This window comes from Mustelus asterias, unplaced genomic scaffold (genome assembly GCF_964213995.1).
Source record: "Mustelus asterias unplaced genomic scaffold, sMusAst1.hap1.1 HAP1_SCAFFOLD_35, whole genome shotgun sequence".
Lineage (NCBI taxonomy): Eukaryota > Metazoa > Chordata > Chondrichthyes > Carcharhiniformes > Triakidae > Mustelus > Mustelus asterias.
Window position 1 is genome coordinate 1,763,272 of NW_027590117.1, and position 27,900 is coordinate 1,791,171.

General features: G+C 44.4%; 1 protein-coding gene and 1 non-coding gene across 2 annotated transcripts in view; one reads left to right on the plus strand and one right to left on the minus strand.

Moving 5' to 3' along the window:
- Positions 1-27,900, plus strand: part of LOC144482281 (uncharacterized) — a 319,714-nt gene that overhangs the window by 226,362 nt on the left and 65,452 nt on the right. The gene's annotated exons all lie outside the window — the stretch shown is intronic.
- On the minus strand, positions 23,946-24,017 carry trnad-guc (transfer RNA aspartic acid (anticodon GUC)). The gene has a single exon. It is a non-coding gene; the product is annotated as a tRNA-Asp (tRNA).

Consider the following 27,900-nt stretch of genomic DNA (forward strand, 5'->3'; position numbering starts at 1 on the left):
CACTCTGATACAGTGTGTGAGTGTGGGATTTACTCACTCTCTGATACAGTGAGAGAGTGTGGGATTTACTCACTCTCTGATACAGTGTGTGAGTGTGGGATTTACTCACTCTCTGATACAGTGTGTGAGTGTGGGATTTACTCACTCTCTGATACAGTGTGAGTGTGGGATTTACTCACTCTCTGATACAGTGTGAGAGTGTGGGATTTACTCACTCTCTGATACAGTGTGTGAGTGTGGGATTTACTCACTCTCTGATACAGTGTGAGAGTGTGGGATTTACTCACTCTCTGATACAGCGTGAGAGTGTGGGATTTACTCACTCTCTGATACAGTGTGTGAGTGTGTGTGGGATTTACTCACTCTCTGATACAGTGTGAGAGTGTGGGATTTACTCACTCTGATACAGTGTGTGAGTGTGGGATTTACTCACTCTCTGATACAGTGTGTGAGATTTACTCACTCTCTGATACAGAGTGTGGGATTTACTCACACTCTGATACAGTGTGAGAGTGTGGGATTTACTCACTCTGATACAGTGTGTGAGTGTGGGATTTACTCACTCTCTGATACAGTGTGAGAGTGTGGGATTTACTCACTCTCTGATACAGTGTGTGAGATTTACTCACTCTCTGATACAGTGAGAGTGTGGGATTTACTCACACTCTGATACAGTGAGAGTGTGGGATTTACTCACTCTCTGATACAGTGTGAGTGTGGGATTTACTCACTCTCTGATACAGTGTGAGTGTGTGGGATTTACTCACTCTCTGATACAGTGTGTGAGTGTGGGATTTACTCACTCTGATACAGTGTATGAGTGTGGGATTTACTCACTCTGATACAGTGTGTGAGTATGGGATTTACTCACTCTCTGATACAGTGTGTGAGTGTGTGTGGGATTTACTCACTCTCTGATACAGTGTGAGAGTGTGGGATTTACTCACTCTCTGATACAGTGCGAGTGTGGGATTTACTCACTCTCTGATACAGTGTGTGAAGTGTGGGATTTACTCACTCTCTGATACAGTGTGTGAAGTGTGGGATTTACTCACTCTCTGATACAGTGTGAGAGTGTGGGACTTACTCACTCTCTGATGCAGTGTGAGAGTGTGGGATTTACTCACTCTCTGATACAGCGTGAGAGTGTGGGATTTACTCACTCTCTGATACAGCGTGAGAGTGTGGGATTTACTCACTCTGATACAGTGTGTGAGTGTGGGATTTACTCACTATGTTGGTTTGTGAAGGTGGGGTTCATTCTGTATCTTTCAGTCTCAGGTACTGCATGTGACAGATGGAGACTCATTGTGTATTTGCCAGTTAGTGGGGGCTGAGAGTGAGCGCGGGATTCATTCTCTCCCTGCGATGATATGCCAGTTTGGGATTAATGTTGTAGCTGTCCTTCTCGGCCACAATTTGGGGAACTGGGTTTATTCTGTACCTATCAGTCTCTGCAACTGTCTGAGAGATTCATCCTGTATTTGTCAGTCTCTGGCAGTGTGAATCAGTGTGATTTTGACTGGATATCTTTCAGTCTGTGGCATTGAGTGTGCTCTGCGGATCAATATGATAGTGGAATTCAGTCTGTATCTGTCAGCTACTGTCACTGAATGGGAATGTGGGAATCATTCTCAAAATCTGGGAATCTTTGACACCAATTCTGCATCTGTTTATCTTCAGTGCTGTTTTTGAAAGTGGTACTGTCTGTGAGATTGGGATCAATTGTCAGGGCTCTGCATATGAATATATGTAGCCTCTAACATATGTAAGTGTGTCACATTGTGAAGGATGAGGAACTTCAATTATTGAGATACACTGGGGAAGTTGGGACCACTTTCCTTGGAGCAGAGCAGGTTGAGAGGAGATTTGATAACAGTATTCAGAATCATGAGGAGTCTGGACAGAGTTGACAGAGAGAAACTGCTGGAAGGATTGAGAAGCAGAGGGAACAGGTTTGAGGGAATTGGGGAAAGAAGGAATGGATACATGAGGAGAAACTTTGCCATGCAGCGAGTGGTTATGATCTGGGGATGTGGGGCCTGACAGTGCACGAGAGGCAGCTTCAATTGAGGGATTCAAGAAAGAATTGAAAATGAAGAATGTACAGAGATGTGGGGAGGAGGTAGATGAATGGCCCGAGGTGTGTTCTCACTTGGAGAGCCAGAACTTGACAGGCCCAAAATCCTATTTCAGTGGTGTAACAACTATGTCTCTCTGTGTGTTTGACTGTGTTGATTACGCACATCAGATTCTTCTGCTGTATGTGAATGTGCAATTCATTCTGTTTCTGTCAGGACCTGGTGGGAGTTTTAAGAGTGGGATTATTTTATTATAAATCAGAGATCCTCTGTGGGAATGTGGAAAACCTGTCTGAAAATGTGGGTCTGTAACTCCCATTCTTTAATATGGGGTGTGTAGTGCGTGGTCACCTTCATCAGTTTATGTGGGTTTGTGTTGATTTCTGACGATCAGTGGCACCATATACGTGTGTCAGACTGATTAGTGCCATTCAGGCTCAGGGAGTGTCAGTGAGTTCAGTAACAGTCTGCATCAGTCAGTGTCTGGTAATGGACAAGTGCTTGACAATGATTCTGAATCTGTCGTCTCTGCTGCTTTGACAGTGTGGGATTCATTACATAACCTCAGGCTCTGGGACTGTTTAACAATCTGAGTTTATTCCATGTTGAAATTTCAGCACAGAAACAGACCATTAATGCTGTGGGTTTTAATGAAATAATTGAGAGTTTCACTCAGTTTTAAATCACTTTCTATTTGGACACAATTGGGAAGGAGCATGGATCTTTTCATCTCACAATCATTGCAAAGTGAAATAAAGTGTTATTCAAATTTTATTACTCAAATTGATGCCTTCATTATTCATTCTGTTTGTAAGGAGTTGATACTCGAATGTTGAGCTCAGTTTTCACTGCAAGAATAGAATATTTGCCATAGACTATGAGGCATTAGTTCGGTTTGTGATCTATATCTCAATCTTTACTCATCAAATTTATATGAATTCTTATTTTAATCACAGTTGGTGTCTCAGGTTATACTATCATTCAGTTCTATCTGGTATTTAATTGAATTGCAGCTAATTCTGTCATATTGTCTGACAGACACACTGACAATCTGATAGCGGCTGAGAATTCAGACTGGGATTTATCTATCAACCTGTCAGTGGTACTGACTTGGGAAGACATGGAGACAATGTCTGTTTCTCCTGCTCTGATTGATTGTTGGATTGAAAATGTGTCTCTGGAACTAGTTCCGTTGCCTGAGACTGTGGAACTGATGCACTGAGAGAGAGAACATGCATACTGTGTGTGAGGAACTCGCTGCACTGTTCATTGCAACTCAGGTGGAAGAAACTTCAAACTAACCTTGATTGGTTCAATGATTTGCCTGTCAGGAATAATGTATTCTTTGTAACCCAAGTACAATGAGGGAACAATACACAGGCCTTCAATTAAATCTCAGTATATAATCATAATGAACAGCCACAAAGGAACCCCAGTGATACAAACATTGTCAATGTGTGACTGCAGGCCTCAGGGCTGTGTACGAGATGCATAATCAGTGGCGGTCGGCGCTACAACAATTCAATGACATTCAGATTGAACTGAAACCCTGCACTGCTCCATGAATGGGATAACCGGATGGAGCAGGGACATTTGTAATATTTCCATTCATTGCTCCGGTGTGATTAACCAGATAGTAATCATAACCAAACAGTCTCCATTTAAAATGTGTCCATCCTCATTCTCACCTGGTGCCTGCAAGAGCTGCTCTTTGTCTAACTCCCCACATCCTGACTGTCTGCCTCTGTTTCCAATCTTCACTGTCCAATAACAATGATGTAGAGATGCCGGCGTTGAACGAATATCTCGCCAAGGCCATCCCCACACCCCCACTTCTTGCCTTCAAACAACCGCACAACCTCAAACAGACCATTGTCCGCAGCAAACTACCCAGCCTTCAGGAGAACAGTGACCACGACACCACACAACCCTGCCACAGCAACCTCCGCAAGACGTGCCGGATCATCGACACGGATGCCATCATCTCACATGAGAACACCATCCACCAGGTACACGGTACATACTCTTGCAACTCAGCCAACGTTGTCTACCTGATACGCTGCAGGAAAGGATGTCCTGAGGCATGGTACATTGGGGAGACCAAGCAGACGCTATGAGAACGGATGAACGAACACTGCTCGACAAACATCAGGCAGGAGTGTTCCCTTCCAGTCGGGGAACACTTCAGCAGTCATGGGCATTTAGCCTCTGATCTTCGGGTAAGCGTTCTCCAAGGCGGCCTTCACGACACACGACAACGCAGAGTCGCAGAGCAGAAACTGATAGCCAAGTTCCGCACACATGAGGACGACCGCAACCGGGATCTTGGGTTCATGTCACACTATCTGTAACCCGCATGACTTGCCTCAGCTTGCAAAATTTCATAACTGTCCTGGTTGGAGAAATTTACACACCTCTTTAAATTGTGCTTGGCCCTCTCTCCACTCACATTGTCTGTACCTTTAAGACTTGTATACCTGTAAAGACTCACATTCCAACCACTATCTTGTAAATTGAGTTTGTGTCTATATGTGCTCTGTTTGTGAACATAACCCCTTCTCACCTGATGAAGGGGCAGTGCTCAGAAAGCTTGTGCTGCCAATTAAACCTGTTGGATTTTAACCTGGTGTTGTGAGACTTCTCACAATAACAAGCCAGGGGAGACTGGAACTAGAGTCATTACTGTACAAGAGGCGGCGATTCACAACATCCAGTTCATGCTGGTTCTCCATGGAACAATCCAGTCAGTCCCATTCACCTGCTCTATCCCATAGCCCTACAAGTATATTTGCCTCAAATGTTCATCCCAATTCCACTTTGAAATTATTCATTGTCTCTGCTTCCACCCTCAGAGGCAGCGACTTCCAGGTTGTTACTCACTGCGTGAAAAGTTCTTCCACACATCCCCTCTCTGTCTCTTCCCAAAACATTCAACTTGTGCCCCCGAGTCCCTGTACTATCCGTGAATGGGATCAGCTTTTCTTTGTCTACCTGATCCACATCTGCCATGATCCTGTCCACCCTATCAGACCTCTCCCTCAATCTGCTTTGCTCCAAACAGATCAACCTTAGCTTCTCCAACCTAGCCTGATGGCTAAAACTCTTCATTGCTGAAACCATTCTGGTAAATCTCCTCTGCATCCGCTGAACGATCCTCACATGTTCCCTCAAGTGTGCTGAGTCGAACTGGACACAATACTCCAGCTGTGGTCCAATCAGAGCTTTCTAAAGGCTCAGCATAACTTGCATGATTCTGTACTCAATGCCTCTGTGTCCTCATGGGGAGGGTCACTCTTGTGAATGGGGAGGGTTTGAACTAAACTGGCAGGGGAGTAGGCACAAGTATATAGAAGTAGAAAACAGGAATATCTAGAGAAGGACCATATAAGAAACGAGCAGGTGAAGAAGGAATTCAAGAGGAAGACAAGGAGAGGTTTAGAATGCATGTGAGTAATCACACAAAGTGTGGTGAATAAGGTTGGTGAGTTAGAAGCACAAATAGCCACATGGGAATACAATACACAGGCAATGATGAAAATGTGGTGTCGAAATGGAGGGGGCTGCATGCTTACTATTCAATACTAAGTGATCAGAAATGATAGAGAAGGAAAAAAAGGGAGGTATGTTGATAAAGTGACAGAGGAGCAAATCTGCAAGGAGATTACAGATGTACAAGAACTATAGAGTGGTGCTGTACTGGAGCTGGGATTGTGCAATGAGACAGGACTGATTGATAATCTCATTGTGAAGGCATCCTGAAGTAGTAGTAATCATAAAATGATTGACTTTACATTCAGGATGAGGAAGAGAATTGAGTTCAAGATGAGTATTTACACTTAAATAAGGGCAATTATGAGGACATAAAAGTGGAGCTAGTTAAAGTGAACTGGCAAGTTGCTTAAGGGAAAGATCAATAGAGGCTGAGTGGCAGACATTTAAGGGGATACTTCAAAATACAAACAAAAGATACATTCCAAAAAACAACATAAATTACATGGGAAGGCTCTGTCAGCTGTGGTTAGCAAGAATATTTGGAGAAAATATTAATCTTAAAGAAAAAGGAGACGTATTTGCGCAAAGATGAGAGGCAGGTCAGAAGATTGGAAAGAATATAAAGAACATCAAAGAATGACAAAAAGATTGATAAGGAGGGAAAACTTAAGAGAGAAAGCTAACTAGTAATATAAAGATGGATAGTCAGATTCTCTGTTAATATTTAAATAAGGAAAGATTTAACAAAGTGAATATTGGTCCCATAGAAAGTGTGTCTTGGGAACTGAATGGAAAGCTGTACTATGACACATGAATTAAACAATTACGAGTCTTCACGATAGAAGTAACATCCCAGAAATAGCTGTAAATCAGGAAACTGAAGGGTGGGAGTAGCTCACGAAAATTACAATCACCAGGGAAGTGTATGAGCCAATGGTTGGGTCCATGGGCTGATGGACTTCACCGTGAGGTCTTGAAAGAAGTGGCGAATGAGATAGCCGATGCACCAATTGTTCAAAGTTCCCTTCATTTGGCAAGATTCAATTAAATTAGAAGATAGCAAATGCAACTCCTTTATACAAAAAGGGAGGGAGACAGAAAGCAGGAAACTTCAGGCCAGTTTGCCAAATATCTCTCAGACCGAAAATGTTAGAAGCCATTATTAAAGATGTTCATGTAAAGCACTTGGAAACATTCAAAGTATTCAGGCTTTTGTTTAGCCATTGTGGTTTTGTGCAATGGAAATCATGTTTGACCAATTGATTGGATTTCTTTGAAGGAGTCACATGTGCTGTGGATAAAGGGGAACTGCTGGATGTACTGTACTTAGATTTCCAGAAGCTCCGGTACAGACATGGGCCAAATGACCTCCTTCTGCACCGTAGAAATTCTGTGATTTGGTAACTTGCCATATGAAAGGTTGTTGTGAAAAACAAAAGCTCATGGTGTAGCAGGTATCATATTGGGATGGAATGAGGATTTGCTCGGTAACAGGAAATCGAGTTGGCATCAGTGGATTTTTTTTCGTTTGCAGGATATGAATGATGTGCCACAGGGATCAGTGCCGGGGCCTCAACTTTTTACAATTTATATAAATGACTTGGATGAAGGGACTGAAGGTAAGGTTGATAAATTTGCTGATTACACAATGGATAGGTGGGAAAATAAATTGTGAAGATGACACAAGCGGGCTACAAAGGGACATTGTAGGTGAAGTTAACGCACAAAAATCTGGCAAATGGAACATAATGTGGGCAAATGTGAAACCATCCATTTTGGCAGGAAGAATAAAAAGTGTATTATCAAAATGGTGGGAGATTATGGAGCTCTGATGTGCAGAGGGATCTGGTTGTCCTCGTGCATGAATCGAAAAGACAAGTATAGAGGTCCAGCAATTAAGTAGGAAAGCTAATAGGATGTTATTGTTTATTGTGAAGGGAATTGATGACAAAAGTAAGGTGTTTATGCTTCAGTTATAAGGACATTGGTGAGACCACATCAGGAGTATTGTGTACAGTACTGCTCTCCGGGCGGCACGGTAGCACAGTGGTTAGCACTGCTGCTTCACAGCTCCAGGGTCCCGGGTGCGATGCTCGGGTCACTGTCTGTGTGGAGTTTGCACATTCTCCTCGTGTCTGCGTGGGTTTCCTCCGGGTGCTCCGGTTTCCTCCCACAGTCCAAAGATGTGCGGGTTAGGTTGATTGGCCAGGTTAAAAATTGTCCCTTAGAGTCCTGGGATGCGTAGGTTAGAGGAATTAGCGGGTAAAATATGTGGGGGGAGGGCCTGGGTGGGATTGTGGTCGGTGCAGACTCGATGGGCCGAATGGCCTCCTTCTGCACTGTAGGGTTTCTATGTTTCTATATCTAGGGAAAAATGTAAATGTGCTAGAAACAGTTTAGAGAAGGTTTAATGGACTAATACCAGGAATGAGCGGGTTGTCTTGTGAAGAAAGGTTGGAGAGGTTGGGTTTAGATCCACGAGAGTAAAGAAGAGTAAGAGGTGCCTTGATCTTAACCTTTAAGATCCTGAGGTGTATTGACAGGGTGGATATGGAGAAGGTGTTTCCTCTTGTCGGAGAATCTAGAACTAGGAGTCGCTGCTAAATATAAGGTGGAGACGAGGAGAGTATTTTTTCTCAGAGGGTCGTGAATCTCTGGAATTCTCTTCCACAGAAGGAAGCAGAAGCAACATTTAAGTATTTTTAAGGCAAAGGTAGATATAGTCTTGTTTAACAAGGGGGTGAAAGGTTATCAGGGGTAGGCAGGAATGTAGGTTTGACATTACAATCAGATCAGCCGTTATCTTATTGAACAGTGGAGCAGGTTGGAGGGGCCAAGTGGCCTCTGCCTGCTCCTAATTCACACATTCATGTATCTGGGAATTTGTGAATTGTGTTCAACAGAATTTGCTTGACCCGAATGTTCTTTGTCAAACGAGGAAGGAAGCATTGCTGGATCTGCTGCTGGGGAATGGGGTCACTCCACATCACAAACCCGCCATCCAGCCAACTGAGCAAACCGACCCCTAAGACAGGACAGAGGTAATTTCACACTGAAACAGAGAAACAGAGACTAACTGATCGGTTGGTTAGTTAGCTCAGTTGGCTGGATGGCTGGTTTGTGATGTCGAGTGATGCCAGCAGCATGGGTTCAATTCCTGTACTGGATGAGGTTATTCATGAAAGAGGAGAGCAGCCTTGGTCATCTGGAACTCAAGCAACTTCAGCCATTACTTCTCTGTCCATCTTCATTAGTGTACGTGAGGATGGAATTAATTCTGTATCTGTTATTCTCTATTGCTGTCTGTGAATGGGGCATTAACTCTCTGTTCAGCTCTGTTTTGCATGCGAGAGTGGAATTCACCGTCAGTCTTTGTTACTGTATATAAATGCAGCATTAGCTCTTTCCCAGTCTCTCTTGGTGGAATTGAATGTGTAATTAACTCCCTCTGTCAGTCTGTGTTTCTATACCTTAGTTTCCATTACTGTATTTTAGTGTGGCATTAACACTGATAATTTGTGTTACTGTATTTTGAATTCACTCTGTCAATCTGTAATAATGTAAGTAAATCTCTGTCTGTCAGTCTCTTACTGTATGGAAGTGGGTCACTGTCAACGTAGCAAACTGCAGCAAATTGAGCGCCACCTGGATCAGTGTTGGGTTCTCAGCTATTTACAATCAATATGAGCGACTCAGAAGAAGGACAGACCATCACCCAATTTTGAGACAATAGATAGGTGGGAAAGCAGATTGTGAGAAGGGCACAGAGAGTCTGCAAGGGGATATAGACAGGTTAAGTGAGTGGGCGCAAATTTAGCAGGCAAGATACAATGTAGGAAAAGGTTTCCCAGTTTAGTGGGAAGAATAGGAAAAAAGAGCATTGTTTAAGTGGAGAGAAATGGCAATCCTGAAATATCTGGCTGTCCTTGTACATGAATCACAGGACGTTAATTTGCAGATATGGCAAATAATTGGAAAGTCAAATGGAATGTTGACCTTAATTCCAGGAGGGATGGAGTCTAAAATTATGGAAATCTTGCTACAACTACAGGACATTGGTGCAACAACAAGTAAGAATCCGGTGTAAAGTTTTCATCTGCTTATTTAAGGAGGGGTATACTTGCATTAGAGGCAATTCAGTGAAGGTTCACTGGGCTGATTCCCGAGATGAAGGAGTTATCTTATGAGGAAAGTTGAAGCAAGTTGGGAAGAATGAGAGATGATCTTACTGAAACATATCAGATCCTGAGGGGGCTTGACAGGGCAGATGCTGAGAGGGATGTTGCCATTTGTGGGGGAAACTAGAACGAGAGGAAACAGTTTAAAATAAAGTATTTCTTATTTAAATGGAGATTATAGAATTTCACTGGTGAAGAAATTTCACTTCTTCAGGTGAGAATTCCCAGGAACAATTCTGTTCAGGTGTTGAACAGAATTCCCACTCCCCTGAAGAAGGGGCTTGGAGCTCCGAAAGCTTGTGTGGCTTTTGCTACCAAATAAACCTGTTGGACTTTAACCTGGTGTTATTAAACTTCTTACTGTGTTTACCCCAGTCCAACGCCAGCATCTCCACATCCTGAGTTAAGATCAACAGACTGTGATGACCGGTATTCGAAGCCGGGTCAGCTGCTGGGAATGCAGCTATGCTCACCACTATACCACCATCACTAAACATTTTAATCAATTAGCAGCAGGCCATTCGGTCCCCTGAACCTGCTTCACAAACAATGTCATGCAATGAGGAGATATATCCTATGCTCCTGAGTGTAAGGGTCTGAAGCTACGCCAATTAATCTAGCTGAGATGAGGAGGAAGTTATTCTCTAAAAGTGATCTTGATAATTACAATAGATCTTTATGATCTTGATAATTCACTATTACTGAGAAAGTGGAGGTTGGGTCATTGAATAGATTCAAGTCTGAGTTATTCATAGTTTTGATTTATCAGAAAGTCAAGCATTGTGGGGACAGGCAGGAAAGAGGAGTTGAGGCACAATCAGATCAGCAATGATCTTATTGAATGGCAGAGCAGGCCTAATGGGCTGAATGGCCTTCTCCTGCTCCATTTTCTTTTCTGATTTTATGTCAGTGTGGGACTCACTCTGTGTCTGTCAGTCTCTGTTACTGTATTTCAGTGTGGAATTAACTCAGTCTGATATTGCATCTGCGTGGATTTGATTCTCTGTCCATCATACGTGAGCATGCAATGTCTCTGTCACTGTGTAGGAAACAGTTAGTGATCTTTTATCACAAATCCATCAGCATCTCCTCAATTTACAATCCAGTTCAAAATCAGCCAACAAGAACATACCTTCACAGAAGGTGAGCGACTGACTGCCACGTCCAACATCCACCCTAATTAAAAATGGTTTTTCATTTGTCTATTTCTGGCTTCAGTTTTCTGAGCAACAGCTGCAATGATTCACCGGTAAAATTATGTGGACACTGGAAATCTGAAACAAGGTGAAAATTCTGGGAACACACATGGGCTCAGGCAGTATCTGTGGAGAGAGAAACTGAGTTCATGTTTCAGCTCACTGACAATCATCCTGCAATAAAACACTTATTGATATCTGCTAATGGCAGCCACAGTTCCCACATGATGGCGTAGTGGTATTGTCGCTGGACTAGTGATCCAGAGATCCAGTGTAATGCAATGGGACCTGAATATCACCACAGCAAAGAGTGAAATATGAACTCAATAAAAATCTGGAATCAAAAGCCGAATGATGGCCATGCTGTAAAAAACCCATTTGATTCATTGATGTCCCTTTCGGGAAGGAAATCTGCCTACATGACCTGCCCTGGCCAACAGGTGACTCCAGACACACAGCAATGTGGCTGACTCTTAAATCCCCTCTGAAATGGCCTAACAAGCCAACGACACCCACATCACGTGAATGAACAAAAACAATTCCCTGCACCCCAGAAAGCGCTCTATCCAACACACTGACTTCCCCAGGCACTGAGAGCGGACATGACCCCCCCAGGGGCAGCCACAGGGCAATCAGTGCTGGAAGTTTCCTCACTGCCAGTTTTAAAGTTTGTTTATTTATTAATGTTAGAAGTAGGCTTACATTAACACTGCAATGAAGTTTTTGTGAAAATCCTCTGGCCACCACGCTCCGGTGCTTGATTGGGTACACTGAGGGAGGATTAAGCATGACCAATGCACCTAACCAGCACGTTTTTCAGACTCTGGGAGGAAACCTATGCAGACACAGAGAGATTGTGTGCAGACTCCGCAGTGACCCAAGCCAGGAATTGAACCTGGCATTGTGAGACAGCAGTGCTAACCACTGCACCACTCCTATTCCACCAAACTGCCTGTGTCCTTTTGAAGTTTCCCACTTTCCTCCTCACAGTTGCCGATGCCTCCAAGTTTGGTGGCGTGTGGAAATGTTGAGCTTGTGTCCTGTACACCAAGTGAGTGTCATTAATATATATCAGGAAGAGCAGGGCTCCTAACACCGAGCCCTGGGGAACTCCACTTCCTCCAGTCTGAAAAACAACCATTCACCACTACTCTGTTTCCCCTCACTCACACTATTCCATGTGGGGCGGTGAGGATGGCCTCGCCGGACCCGGTGGCTTTGATTCGGGCTCTGAGAGCAGCTGAGACTCGCTGTTGCAGCTCCTGCATAGTTCCGCTCAGCTTCCGAGAGCCGCACTGCGCATGCCCCACGTAGATGGACGGTCTTCCGGGGCGAGGCCAAATAGCGCCTGCGCAGTGTGAACCATTCGGAACGAGATAGACCGTATTCACTACCGCGCTGCATCCTGGGTTACGTAGGCCACCATTAATACCTCTCTCGAGATTAATTTTAAATCCATCGGAATACTGCCAGCGAATTTATCGCGAATTAATCTATTTCCTCTTGTTGTTTGAAAAATCGGAAATAAAATATCTTCATTTCTGCATATCTATATCCCTGTATATCTCTATCACAATATCTCTGTAACCTCCTCCAGCCCCTACACCCCTCCCTATATTTGTAACATCTTGCAGCCCCACCAACCTTTTTTATGGCTGTAACGTCCTCCAGCTGCCTACACCGCTCTCTATCTGTGTAACCTCCTCCACATTCTACACCCGCCCTGTCTGGGTAGCCTCCTCCAGCTCCTACACCTTCCCTATCTTGGTAACTTCCTCCAGCCCCCTACATCCCACCCTATGTCTGTAACCTCCTCCAGGCCGTATGCCCCTCCCTATATCTGTAGCCTCCTCCAGCCTCTACGAACCTCACTATCTCTGTAATGCCTTCCAGTCACTACAACCCTCTCTATCTCTATAATCGCCTCCAGCTCCTACACCCCTCACTCTTTCTGTAACCTCTTCTAGACAGTACAACAATTGTTTTCTCTCCTACCTCCACCAACCACTACAATCCTCCCTATCTCTGTAACCTTCTGCAGCCCCCAAAGTGCTGTGAGATATCTGCTCGCAAGGCATGGGAGCTGGATAAGTCCATTCAGTCCCTCGAGCCAGCTGTGTTATTCAGGAAGGTGAAGACGGCTTGGTTTCCAATCTCCACCTTCACACCTTTACCCCCTCACCCCTAATAACCACTGTTAACAAGAGGCTATCGATCTTGGGTTAACAATTCACGGATTCTCTTTTGGGGGAGGCCAAGATTCCCAAACTTGGAGCAGCCTCAAGTGTTACCCAGCTTCTCTCCTGTCCGGTCTGTCTCCCGGTGTTAAACTCTGACCCCCTCTCTCTACCCATCCTCCCCGCAAACCAGGTCTCAGGGTCCTCCCAGCCCCCACCAGCAGAAATCATTCCTCTCTAATTTAAATGTGGATTACAGGGTCAAAGGTAGGGTTCTGAAGACTGTGGAGGAACAGAGAGATCTTGGGGTCCATATCCACAGATCTCGAAAGGTTGCCACTCAAGTGGATAGAGCTGTGAAGAAGGCCTATAGTGTGTTAGCTTTTATTAACAGGGGGTTGGAGTTTAAGAGCCGTGGGGTTATGCTGCAACTGTACAGGACCTTGGTGAGACCACATTTGGAATATTGTGTGCAGTTCTGGTCACCTCACTATAAGAAGGATGTGGAAGCGCTGGAAAGAGTGCAGAGGAGATTTACCAGGATGCTGCCTGGTTTGGAGAGTAGGTCTTATGAGGAAAGGTTGAGGGAGCTAGGGCTGTTCTCTCTGGAGCGGAGGAGGCTGAGGGGAGACTTAATAGAGGTTTACAAAATGATGAAGGGGATAGATAGAGTGAACGTTCAAAGACTATTTCCTCGGGTGGATGGAGCTATTACAAGGGGGCATAACTATAGGGTTCATGGTGGGAGATATAGGAAGGATATCAGAGGTAGGTTCTTTACGCAGAGAGTGGTTGGGGTGTGGAATGGACTGCCTGCAGTGATAGTGGAGTCAGACACTTTAGGAACATTTAAGCGGTTATTGGATAGGCACATGGAGCACACCAGGATGATAGGGAGTGGGCCGAAGGGTCTGTTCTGTGCTATACTGTTCTATGTTCTATTGACCTCCACCATCACATCCTGAAAAATGCAATCAAACCCCAAAGAAAAAGGCCCTCATTTGTCTAATCACTCCTCATAACAAAGAACAATACAGCATAGGAACAGATCCTTCGGCCCTCCAAGCCCGCGCCGCTCCCTGGTCCAAACTAGACCATTCTTTTGTATCCCTTCATTCCCACTCCGTTCATGTGGCTATCTAGATAAGCCTTAAACGTTCCCAGTGTGTCCGCCTCCACCACCTTGCCCGGCAGCGCATTCCAGGCCCCCACCACCCTCTGCGTAAAATACGTCCTTCTGATACCCGTGTTAAACCTCCCCACGCACCGCCCCCCCCCCCGCCCCCCACCACCCCGGTCACCTTGAACCTATGATCAGCCCCAGGCTTCAGTCCAATGAATCTTACATTATGCCAATGAACCCGATACCAATTTTTATGTGGCTCGGGTAATAATCCAGAGATTATAACCCTTGAGGACCTGTTCTTAAATTTATTTTCTCGTTCCTGATAATCCCCAACCTAGTCCTTTTTCCTAGTCTTGCCAATGTTAGTAAAAGAGGATTATAGTTAATCATGAGAAATCAGTGAACATTTCATGTTTAGAATCGATTTCACAGAGATAACGTTTGTCCCAATGTAGACCACAAAACAGGATCCACCACCCCACCACCACCGCCCCCCCACCGCCCCCCCCCCCCCCCCCCCCGCCGCCCCCACGGCGGATTATTTTCCCCACGATACCCTTTCCCTATCAGGACGTGTTGCGTTTATTTGCTCGTTTGCTTAAATGTTGAACTGAAACCAATTGGAATTGGCCTATTATTTCAGCAAGATCCACTTTCTGCTCTGATCACTCTTTGTTGCAGTATGAGCGCTGCAGCTGCGGATCTGTGGCGCAAAGAATGGCATGTAGGACTTCTCATCATTGTTTTATTTAATTTGATTTGATTTCTTCTTGTCACATGTATTAGTACACAGTGAAAAGTATTTTTCTTGTGCGCTGTGGAGACAAAGCATACCGTTCATAGAGAAGGAAAGGAGAGAATGCAGAATGTAGAATCATAGAACAAAGAATAAAAAACAAAGAACAAAGAAAATTACAGCAAAGGAACAGGCCCTTCGGCCCTCCAAGCCTGCACCGACCATGCTGCCCGACTTAACTGAAACCCTCCACCCTTCCGGGGACCACATCTCTCCATTCCCATCTCATTCATGTACTTGTCAAGACGCCCCTTAAAAGTCACCACCGTATCTGCTTCCACTACCTCCCCCGGCAACGAGTTCCACTCTCTCTGCAAAAAGTCTGCTCGTACATCTCTTTTAAACCTTGCCCCTCGCACCTTAAACCTATGCCCTCTAGTAATTGACTATTCCACCCTGGGAAAAAGCTTCTGACTATCCACTCTGTCCATGCCTCTCATAATCTTGTAGACGTCTATCAGGTGGCCCCTCAACCTCCGTCGCTCCAGTGAGAACAAACCAAGTTTCTCCAACCTCTCCTCATAGCTAATGCCCTCCATACCAGGCAACATCCTGGTAAATCGTTTCTGTACCCTCTCCAAAGCCTCCACATCCTTCTGGTAGAGTGGCAACCAGAATTGAACACTATATTCCAAGTGCGGCCTAACTCAGGTTCTATAAAGCTGCAACATGACTTGCCAGTTTTTAAACTCAATACCCCAGCTGATGAAGGCAAACATGCCGTATGCCTTCTTGAATACCTTCTCCACCTGCATTGCCACTTTCAGTGAACTGTGTACCTGTTCACCCAGATCCTTTTGCCTATCAATACTCCTAAGGGTTCTGCCATTTACTGTATATTTCCTTTCTGTATTAGACCTTCCAAAATGCATTACCTCACATTTGTCCGGATTAAACTCCATCTGCCATCTCTCCGCCCAAGTCTCCAACCGATCTATATCCTGCTGTATCCTCTGATGGTCCTCATTGCTATCCACAAATCCACCAACCTTTGTGTCGTCCGCAAAGTTACTAATCAATCCAATTACATTTTCCTCCAAATCATTTCTATATATATTACAAACAGCAAAGGTCCCAGCACTGATCCGTGAGGAACACCACTTGTACTCTTACTGTGTTTACCCCAGTCCAACGCCGCCATCTCCACAAAACTCTTACTGTGTTTACCCCAGTCCAACGCCGGCATCTCCACATCATGAACACCACTTTTCACAGCCCTCCATTCAGAAATGTACCCTTCCACTGCAACCCTCTGTCTTCTATGACCGAGCCAGTTTTGTATCCACCTTGCCAACTCACCTCTGATTTCACCTTCTGCACCATTCTGCCATGAGGGACCTTGTCAAAGGCCTTACTGAAGTCCATGTAGACAACATCCATTGCCCTACCCTCATCAATCATCTTCGTCACTTCGTCGAAAAAGTCGATCAAGTTCGTGAGACACGACCTCCCCTTCACAAAACCATGTTGCCTCTCACTGATACGTCCACTTATTTCCAAGTGGGAATAAATCCTGTCATAGCTAGGGTGTCGAAAAAGATCAACTTAATGCAAGGGAGGTCCATTCAGAGGTCTGCTGGCAGCAGGGCAGAAGCTGTTCTTGAACATAGAACATAGAACAGTACAGCACAGAACAGGCCCTTCGGCCCACGATGTTGTGCCGAGCTTTATCTGAAACCAAGATCAAGCTATCCCACTCCCTATCATCCTGTGCGCTCCATGTGCCTATCCTTGAGTCGGTTGGTAGGTGACCCCAGACTGTTGTATCTTTTTCCGATGGAAGAAGGTGGAAGAGAGAAGGTTGTCTGGTGAAACATTCAAAAGTTGTGGGTCAGAATCTCATCGAAGTCGGCTTTTTAGGTAAAGTTTGAAGAAATTAGGAACTGGCGTATCAATGCTCTCGGAGAAGTGAAGCTGCCGCCTCGAACTTCATAGAATGCCGACAGGGCAGAACGAGAACATTCGGCCCATCGGGCCTGCACCGACAACAATCCCACCCAGCCTGTATCCTCGTAACCTCACAGTGTCCCCTGACACTGAGGGACTTTTGTAGCATGGCCAATCCAGCTAATACGGCACTCATGGCTAAGCAAGACAAAATCTGCTTTTCGGGCCGCAAATGAAGCTGGCGTCTGCTTTGGAGGTTCTGAAACCACAAGTTTACTCCTGTCCAAAACTGGTGCCCTGAATTGAATGTCAGCTCGAGCTTCCTCATCGGATTGAAAATATGGGAACGTGGAATTGTTCTGGACTATTCACCCCTCAAGCCTGTGTGTCCAAGCTTCATTTGGTTCCGTGATCCTCAATACGCTGAATGAATCATCAGTTCACAGGCAATAAGGCGCTAGAACAAATCCACAACCGACGAGGATGGGATTCGAACCCACGCGTACAGAACACAATGGATTGTGTTCATCGCCTTAACCACTCGGCTACCTCATCATGCAGTGATTGCTCCCCAACTGTTTTAACATCCGTAACAAAGAACACATTTCTCCCGCAGGAAAATGTTGCCTTTCTGCTTTCTCGTTAATCTTGATTCGCTGTTACTTTTCCATTTGATGTAAATCCAGAGAACGTAAAGAGAGAGGCAGTTAACCTCTCTGGTCCCGGTTTGGTTTTGAATTAACCGAACATGACCCTGATGTAAAAAGCAGTCAATGCTGTGAGTTTGTAGCGCAACGGTAGAGCGTCTGACTTCAGAGTAACGGGCTGCATGTTCGAATGATGGAGCTTTTCTGCGTATGTCTTTGGATTTTGGTTTCTTTGCGATTGTTTCTGAAATGACAAATTCCAAAACTATGATCCAAATGAAATTTTTGGGATGATCCAGTTCGCATGTTCAGCTTATTTTTAGCACGCTTTCATATTTAAACAATGTGTCAGAGATATGATTCGTCCATTGTTTGTAAAATTGAAGCAAGGTACACAGTCCCAGTTGTTTCTGGGAGCCATCAATGGGTAGAGCTGACTGGTGGTGATTTGAGCGGAGAATTCACACCTCAGGCAAAGAGCAAGGCTGAGAAGGCGCGGCCTTCATGAACAATCTCAACCGATACGGGAATTGATCCCGCGCTGTTGGCTGAATAAACTGTCCAACCAACTGAGACAAATACGCTGTGCTACTCGTTAATGGAAATCAAGGTGATGAAGCAAATTTACTGTCGAGAAAGCCCAGATTTGCCCTTGGGCAACAGCAGAATGCTTCTTCTTGATGGAGTGAGTACGTGATAGCAGAGGATCGTTTTGATCCAGCGACCTCTGGGTTATGGGCACAGCACGCTTCCACTGCGCCACTCTGCTTCGAAAGTTGATGCCTCCCTGCTTATTACTGCTGCCCGCGAGCCAGGAAACGATTCACTGTATCTTTTTATTTCAAACAAGGCCCATGTGTTGGGAAGTTCACAATGGCTGGATAATAACACATAACATCACCGCGAATGTAAGAGACAGAGAAAGACAGACAGAACAGCAGTAAAAGACTATTAGGACACACACACAATGAGAGACAGAAAAGCTTCGAGCAAACCAGCAAGATACTGAGATGGAAAAGCTGATTATATATGAAAAGGGATTTTCTGTTACACAAAGATAGGCCCTTTTGAATTGTATGCTCTGTTGTGTAACTGTGCTCTCTGCTGTGTAACTGTTCTCTCTGTTTGGAACTATGACTCTGTCGTTGACAGATCTTCACTGTGGTTCTGACAAATTCTTCCCTGTTGTGTAAATGTGTTCCTGGTTTGTAAATATGATCCGTCTTGAGCAGAAGTTTTCCCTTTGTGTGAAATGTTCTCTGTTGTTCTGTGAAGATGTTTTCTGTGGGAAAACAATGGACGGAAATTTCAAGGCCGCCATTTCTGAGGGTTGCTTTCAATTCCAGGTTTGTTTGGGGCGAATGGCCTCCTCCTGTTTCTGTTTTCTATCCATGTGCCGATGTGTTAAATCAGTGAATTTGAATTTCACCAGCTGCCATGGTGGGATTTACTCCGTGTCCCCAAAGATTAGCGCGGGCCTCTGGATTACCAGCCCAGTGACATCACCTTTTATCCCTGCAAACAAAAACAGTTCATTCAGCTCAGTATTAAACCTCTTCCTGAGGAGATTAGAATTCCCGCCGCAGAATTTCAATTCGCCGATTGATGCAAATCATTTTGTTGTAGTTTGGAACATTAACAATTTATCCAGATCAAACATACATCGTGGAATAGTTCTAATCTAAAAATACTAAGATAAGTGAGAATTAAATGAACAAAGTTACAAGGAAAGTAATTCTGTTTGGAACTAACGGTGGATTTCAGTTAACGGGCGAGAGCTCGGTTTTCAGGAGGTTCCACCAGATTTCTGTATAAAGAGAAAGGACTCGAACCTGCAATTGTTAGATAGCAGCATGGAAAGTAGCGAAATTAATCGGCTGCATCGATGACTGTATCGGTGCCGCGTCCTGCTCTCGTCTGCACCTGGACAAAAAAAATAGCTACTTTCCTTCCAGTTTCCACCGTCGCACATTCACATGGTCCATCTCTGACGCTTCCCTACCCTTCCTTGACCTCTCTGTTTCCAATTCTACACAGACTGACCACCAGTAATTAAAACCCTACCGACTCACACGTCGAGTACAAATCTTCATTCCCCGCGCCCTGTAAGGACGCCATCCCCATTCTCCTGGCTTCTGAACCTCTGTCGCAACTGTTCCCCTGATGCCTCTTTCCAAAGCAGCGCTCCTGACATGGACTCCAGCTTCCTGAAACCAGGGTGACTCCAACCACACCCTCGGTGTTTGACTGGGCGCTCAACCGTGTCCCATTCATCTCTGATCGAGAAAAAACAAATTACTACAAGATAAGTCCAATCAAAATTCTGATGGCAGCAGGGAAGAAACTGTTCTTTCGTTGGTTAGTGCCTGTCCTCAGACTTTTGTAGTTTTTTCTCGACGGAAGCCGGTGGAAGAGAGCGTGACCAGGCTGCGTCGCTCCATGATAAAACTGGCTGCTTTTCCAAGGCAGCGGGAAGTGTCAATAGATGGGAGGCTGGTTTGCGTGATGGACTGGTTTCTTTCACGACACTTTGTGGTTTTTTTGCGGTCTTGGCCAGAGCAGGAGCCACAGCAAGCTGTGATGCAACCAGAATTAATGCTCTCTCTGGTGCGTCTGTCTGCATTCAGACTGTGCTTTGCATTGTCTGCTGCTCAATGAGGATTGGGATCTTTCTGATTCTGTCAGCTGAACTGTGCGTGTACAAGTGACTTGTTCTGACTGTCAGCTTCCGGAACTGTCAAATAGTTTATAAATTAATTCTGTATCTGTCAATTTTTGACACTGACTTTCTGTATCCCCTCATTTTAAATCACTGATTAATTTTCTTTATTGATTCCTGGGATGTGGGTGTCGCTGGCTGGGCCCGCAATTATTGCCCATCCTAAATTGTCCTTGAACTGAGCAGCTTGATAGGTGGCCTCAGAGGGCAGCTCAGGGTCAACCACATTGCTGTGGGTCGGGGAGCCACATTTAGGTCCAGACCAGGTAACAAATCATTCCTTAAAGGACATTAGTGAACCAGCTGTGTTATTTTATGAAAATCGAGTCGTGGTCATTGGACTTTTAATTCCAGATGTTTTTATTGATGTCAAGTTTCACCATCTGCCGTGGCTGTGTGTGTGTGTGTGTGAGAGAGAGAGAGAGAGAGAGAGAGAGAGAGATTCTCACATAATCAGTCTGTTTGTGAGTTTGGATTAATCCTTTATATTCCCTCATAAATACGGTGATCCCTTGTCTTTGTGAATTCCTCCGATACACTTGTACCACTGAGACTCTGGTGTGCGGATGGAGGGTGGGGTGAGATTTGGAGGCAAATGGGCCAAATGGCCTCTTTCTGCACTATAGGGCTTCTATGATTCTGTAATCAATGCCGCAGGGTGTTCAGCGTAAAAACAGTCGATTTTAAAGCACGTGTGTAGGAAAGTGAAGGGTGAACTTGTGTGCGTGAAGATCACAGAAAAGCTCTGTCTGGTGCTGCGTCCAAGAGACAAGTTTTGGGTTGTCAGTAAATGAACTCCTGTAATGAAGGTACAAAATCAGATACAGGAAATGCTGGAAATATTCAGCAGCTCCGAAAGCAGCTGTGAAGAATTATTCCTGTCGCCAGGATGAAATCCTCCAATTGCATAGTTCATGTTGCTCAGACCTCTCAATCATAGCGCCTTCTTGCAAGGAACACGAAGGGCGGGAATTGGCTCTTTGTTGACTTGAGCAAATAGAGCAATGCACCAGCCTCGTAAACCGGTAGATCCCGGTTTCAAATCCCAGCGAGAACCTTGAGTCCTTTCAAGTGATCAGTGCAATTGTGCAAGTCACAATGTCCCACCCTTGCTAGTCAATATTGTCTTTACCTTTACAGTGGATGATCTACAAAGATGAAACAAATACATATTTCAAGACTCCCCACAGATATGTCTACTATTTATTGACATGATCCCGGTATTTTCATCATCATGCAGAGAAAAAAATAACCTGCAATAAACCCAATGTTGTAAATTCTACAAATACAGCTTTCCATTTTTTTTCCTCAGGAAATTTCTAACACAGTCGAATGGCCTTACAATCATACAATCCCAACAGTGCTGAAGGAGACCATTTTTCCCATCGAGTCTGTATCGATTCTCCAACAGAGAATCGCACACAGGACCTATCCCCACGGCGCCACACATCCACCCTGCTAATCTACCTATACAAGCACCTTGAAGACCAAGGAGCAATCTCGCATGGCCAATCCACCCAACCTGCTCATCCTTGGACTGTGGGAGTAAAGAGCAGCAGTTGGTTTCCTGAGATAACTTGCCTGGGTGAGTGCAGCTTGAACAGCACTGCAGACGTTTGGCACCATCCAGGACAAAGCTTCCCACTTCTTTCGCTTCCCAAGCATAAATATTCACTCCCTCCACTACAGCAGTGGGCACCATCTCCACGATGCACTGCAGCAACTCAGCAAGGCTCCTTTGCCAGCAGCTTCCAAACCCACGACTACGACAGCCTGGAAGGACAAGCGCAGCAGACACATCAGAATGTTGTTGCAGGGCACTGATATTTATTTATTGATTGTAGCTATTTATAAATTGTGTTGTTGCGTGTGTGTTCTTTAATCTTTTTTATCTTCCAAAAGAAGTGAAATATCTAATTGAAAAAGAAGTTACTATTTCTAACCCAACCAGCGAACGTTGTATCAAACTTAAAGAAAGCCCCCGGCGTTTGCGATTTATTCTCGAGTCAATGGTTCCCTGGGAGCCGAGTTAACAGAAACAGCACGGAGAGATGGCAGAGCAGGAAATGTCGGTGCCGAAGCTGAATCACATCAATGAAACAGCCAACTGTTTGCCACTAATCTGATCAGAAATTGGACTCTGGTGGGATTCGAACCCACAAGCTTTAAATGCCTAACTTACCATTATTTTGAAGTCTTACGCGTTATCCATTGCGCCACAGAGCCGAGTGCCGGAAGCTTATTTTACTTGTCCATATATGGATTTTTGACAATGTAGAAACGATTCTTAAGTTCAATAATCTCATAGTTAAAGCGTCAAGAACTGTGAAGAGGAACTTCATTGATTGCAACTCGTGTTGGAACATCTTATGTCTGTTGAGACAGCTGTGGAAATATATAGCTTTATACAGGAAATGTGTCCATCACAGAATGATCCTCCCTTTCTCTCTTCCTCATTCTCCTGTACAGCTTGGAAGCAAATCTCGCAGGCTTGATAGCCGGGAGACACATTCTACTCTATCTGTCACAGGGCTGATCAGAACCTGTTCCATGTTCCAGTGAAACATCTGCACAGAACACAACGCAAAGCTGGAAGCTGGAAATCTGAAACAAAAACAGAAAATGCTGGAAATGCTCAGCGGATGAGGCAGCATTTTCGATTAATGGAGATTTCTGGAAAACAAGCTCCTGAAGCACAGCACAGCTGCACAGTTTAAAGTTTCCCTTCATCCACAATGGAGGCTTCATTCTATGGTTTTGAACAATCCAAATTTGAGAATGTGCATTGTTATTCTCGTCGCCACAGCCTGAAAACCACTTCAGGCATTGATGTCGCCCTTGGATTTTAAATTTGTAAATCCATTCTCTACCTTTTAAAGCTACTATTGAAACTGTATCTATCACCTATTCAGTTCTTTGTGAGTGAGAAGCAGAATTGAAGATATATTTGGGTAATTTTCCTTTGACTGAATTTGTACAGAAGCATAAAGGCGGGAATCACACACAGCACTTCATGAAAATGACCTCCTAAAAGCTGACAGTGTTTAATCAAGGGATGGTTCTATTTATTCATTTATTATTAATGGAGAATAGAAAAGTTGGAACTGTATGCAATCTGGGCAATATAACTGAGCAAAGTGAAACACAATGGGGACTGGGCACGATAAGCCTCCCATGGGCAAAAGACAAAGTGGAGGTGCGACGTTGGCTGCCTTGTGAGACGGAGCAGGGAGACGTTGTCGGGTGCAGGTACATAGGAAAGGGGGAGTGCTAAGCGTTTAATGCTCACTTACAAGCAAAAGGTGTAATGCAGACTGCAGTCTGGATATTCAATCCTTACTATCCGAAACAGCAGTGATTCAAAATGCTACTTGGTTCAAAATAAAATACCAACCGGCACTAATACATTCACTTAAAAAACATAGCCTTGCTGATTTATCATAATTTAAATGATTTAGTTTAATTACAGAGGAAAGCAGGGTACGGCTAGATTTCAAAATGATATGGCCAACAGATGTAGTATTTCGAAATTCCACCGTTCCAGGTTCAATATAATGTGAACAATTTTTGTCTGTTGTGTCCCTCTCTGATGTCCAAACTTCAGTCGACCAGAGAGTACAATTTGACATAATAAAAATGCAACAAGCTCCCCGTCGGGGAATTGAACCCCGGTCTCCCGCGTGACAGGCGGGGACACTAACCACTATACTAACGAGGAAGCGATGCTTTGCATACTGTACACTTGCCACTTACACTTTCAGAGCGACAACTGAGTTCGGACGAGATCAGTTCGTTTCCCCAATTCGGAGTCCCATTTTATGCAGCAAACAGCGGCTCTCACCAACCGACTTTTGGATTAGCAAGAAAGAGAATGAGATGGATGCATGAAAAAAACAAGAATCAAGCGGAGACAGAAAGGTGCGTTTGCCGTTCATTTCAAACTGCATGTTCTTATTAATTCTGGAGGAAAGACGGCCTGTGTTGAAATCTGAACAATCTGGACAATCTCAGCTGGTCTCTCTCCACAGATGATGTCAGACATGCTGAGATGTTCCAGCATTTTCATTTGTTGTTTCAGACTCCAGCAGCGGCAGTATTTTGCTTTTATCTTGTCTCGAAATGCGTTTTTTTTCTCCAAACTGCTGGAACTTCCAAAGTGCTTTACAGCTCAGATGCTTTTCTTTAATTCTATTGTCTTTTGTATAGCCCGAGGTGTAGGTGCGGATTGAGCAAAAACAGAAAATATCATCCCCAATCTCACAGGATCATGGAAAAATTATTTCTGTGGCTTTGACCATCTCATCAGTTGTTTGATATAGATACATTTGCTCAAAGCTGCCTCAGTTAAAATCTTATTGGTGCATATTTCTGTGAGCCACCGGAAAATGAGCGAAGTTTCCAACCCGTTTCTGAACTCATGAAGTTGAAGTTAATTATTCTCTGTCTCCGATGATAATTTTAAGAAGCTCAATTAAAGCTCTACTGTCCATGGTTCGGCCACGGATTCGAAAACCAAACAGATTTCCAAGCAGTGTCTGCAACATAGAACCACGTAATCCCTGCAGCGCAAAAACACGCCTTTCGCCAGAGTCTGATGTGATCTGATCAGTTGTTTCATTTCACTTGATTTGATTTGATTTATTTTTGTCACATGTTTTCGCCTTCAGTGAAAATTATTGCTTCTTGCGCGGTCGACAGACAAAACATTCCGTTCACAGGGAAGGAAAGGAGAGAGTGCAGAATGTAGTGTTACAGTCATAGATAGAGTGGAGAGAAAGATCAAATTAATGCAAGATAAGTCCATTCAGAAGTCTGATAGCCGCAGGGAAGAAGCTGTTCTTGAGTCGGTTGGTACGTGACCTCTGGCTTTGGTATCTTTTTCCCGACGGAAGAAGGTGGAAGAGAGTATGTCCGTGGTGCGTGGAGTCCTTAATTATGCTGGCTGTTTTGCCGAGGCAGCGGGGAGTGTAGACAGAGTCAATTGATGGGAGGCTGGTTTGCGTGATGGATTGGGCTACATTTATAACATTTTGTAGTTCCTTGCGGTATTAGGCAGAGCAGGATCCATACCAAACTGTGATAGACTCAGGAAGAATGCTTCTTTGGTGCATCTGTAAACGCTGGTGAGAATCATAGCTGACATGCCAAATTTCTTTTGGGAATGAAATTCCTTTGTTTTGGGCATGGAAAGTAGCTTGCCTGGCTGGGAATCGAACACAGGCCACGGCGGTGAAAAGCGCCGAATCCTTATCACTGGACCGTCGGAAAGTGCGTGCGGCCTCACCAGGCTGCAGTATTGCCTTCCAATCGGACTTCCGCAGTCAAGGGCACTCAGCCTCCGATCTTCGGGTATCTTCATGGCACACGACAAAGCAGGATCGCCGAGCAGAAGCTGACAGGCAACTTCCACATGCATGATGAAAGCCTCAACCGGGATCCTGGGTTCAAGCCACAGGACACACAACCCTCACCATACTCTCTGAGTTTGCAAAATCCTTCTAACTCTCCTGATTTGAGAGAATTCACACCTCTTTAACCGGTGATTATCCCTCTCTCCACCCTTGCTGTCTGTATCTTTACCTGAAAACACTCGCATTCTAACCATTGTCCACACTCCAATCTGTAATTATCGTACTATTGTACTTGTGTCTATCGATGCCGTGTTTGTCAACCTCCCTCAACTCATCATTGACTGCAGCCTGCTGAATCTGGGGAGCAGACACTGCCGGCCTCAGAGGTTTTTACAGTTACTGAGCTGGGAAACTCCAATTAATCCCTGAGAATCCACAGCACAGAGCGAGAGGAGAGGAAAGCCTGTCCTGGGAGCTGTCAATCTGAGACAGTTTGATCCTGTCAATGTGCAGATGTGAACCTGCTCCTTCCATTCCCAAACTGTTATAACCAGGAATACAGAACGCCCAGTAATGACCAGCTTGTTGCAATGTGTTTGAATGAACATGATGTGATATCATCGAAGCAGCATTTTGAAGTATTCATTCAATGTATTCTGATGAAATGTATTTTTATGCTCTGTGTGCATTCTTATGCCATAGAATCTTCCTCTGACATGAGACCGTGTTTTGTCTTTGTGCCTTGATGCTGCTTTTTAAAAAAATGTTCATGTTATGAATTTTCTCATCGAACCATAGGAAGAATTATAGAAAAATAACAGCACAGAAGGAAGCCATTGAACCTATCCTGCCATGCCAGTCCAAGGACACAATAAGAAGTCTCACAACACCAGGTTAAAGTCCAACTGGTTTATTTGGTAGCAAAAGCCACTTGCTTTCAGAGCGCTTGCTGCTCTTTCATCAGGTGAGTGGGAGTTCTATTCACAACAGGGCATATAAAGACACAAACTCAACTTACAAAATAATTAAGGACAGGTGTCCTTATGCCTGAATGGAGAAAAATTAGCATGATTTATTTACCCATCAGAAGAGATGGTGTGGAAAAAATTCATGCAAGTGTCTTTAAATCAAAATGTACAGAGGCAGAGCTATGTAATCATCAGTTTTTATCAAAAACAGTTTATAACAAATGGGGTTCGAACCCACTCGATCTTAACTCCAATGCCTTAACCACTCGGCCATCCTGTTGGATATTTAAAGTCACGTGGACACAAACGTCTGTCTCTCCTGCTCTGTTTGATTGATGGATTGAAAATGTTTCTGCAACTATTTCTGCTCTCAGAGACTGTGGAACTAATAAGATGTCTCTGCTCTTCACAACTCTTACTCAGCTGACAATGTACGGACAGTCTGTGAGAAGGAGCTGGCGACTCTCTTCCCTGTAACTTGCGTGGAGGAGACATCACATTTATTCACTTTCCTTCAATAATTTGTCTGTGGAAACAAAATATATTTTAAAATTCAAGTACAGGTGAGAGAGAAGCTACAGATTCCGTCAGTTTAATCACTATTAATAATCATTGTGAGCGGTTTGTGAGGCTGCAGCCAGACTCGAGCTCTGATTGGTCACTCACATTTCAATCAGATTCGTAACCAATGGGAGGATCAGGGAGAAGAAATGGGAGGTTTTGATTGGTTCACATTTTCAAATTGGAAAAACCCACCAATTTCAGTGCAGGAAAAATACAAAATAACGGAACGCCTGAATGTTCAGGAAACTATTTCAATCTCACACTTTATAATCTGTTTATTGTATTTTCCCTCACACAATCCTGGCGCTGTTTTAGGCATGGTAAGAAAATGTCATCGATGTATCTCGTGTATAGCATCGGTTGAGGGTCCCGTGCGGTGAAGAAGTCTTGTTCGAACCTGTGCATGAAGATGTTGGCATATTGAGGTGCGAATTTGGTCCCCATGGCTGTTCCGTGTGTCTGGATCAAGAACTGGTTGTTGAAGGTGAAGATATTGTGGTCCAGGATGAAGCGGATGAGATGTAAAATTGCATCTGGAAACTGGCAGTTGTTGGCGCTGAGCACTGAGGCCGTTGCAGCAATGCCATCGTCATGGGGGATGCTGGTGTAGAATGCCGAGACATCTATTGTGACGAGGAGCGCTCCTGGTTCAACTGCTCCATGTGTGCCGAGTTTCTGTAGGAAGTCCGTCGTGTCGCGACAAAAGCTGGGGGTTCTT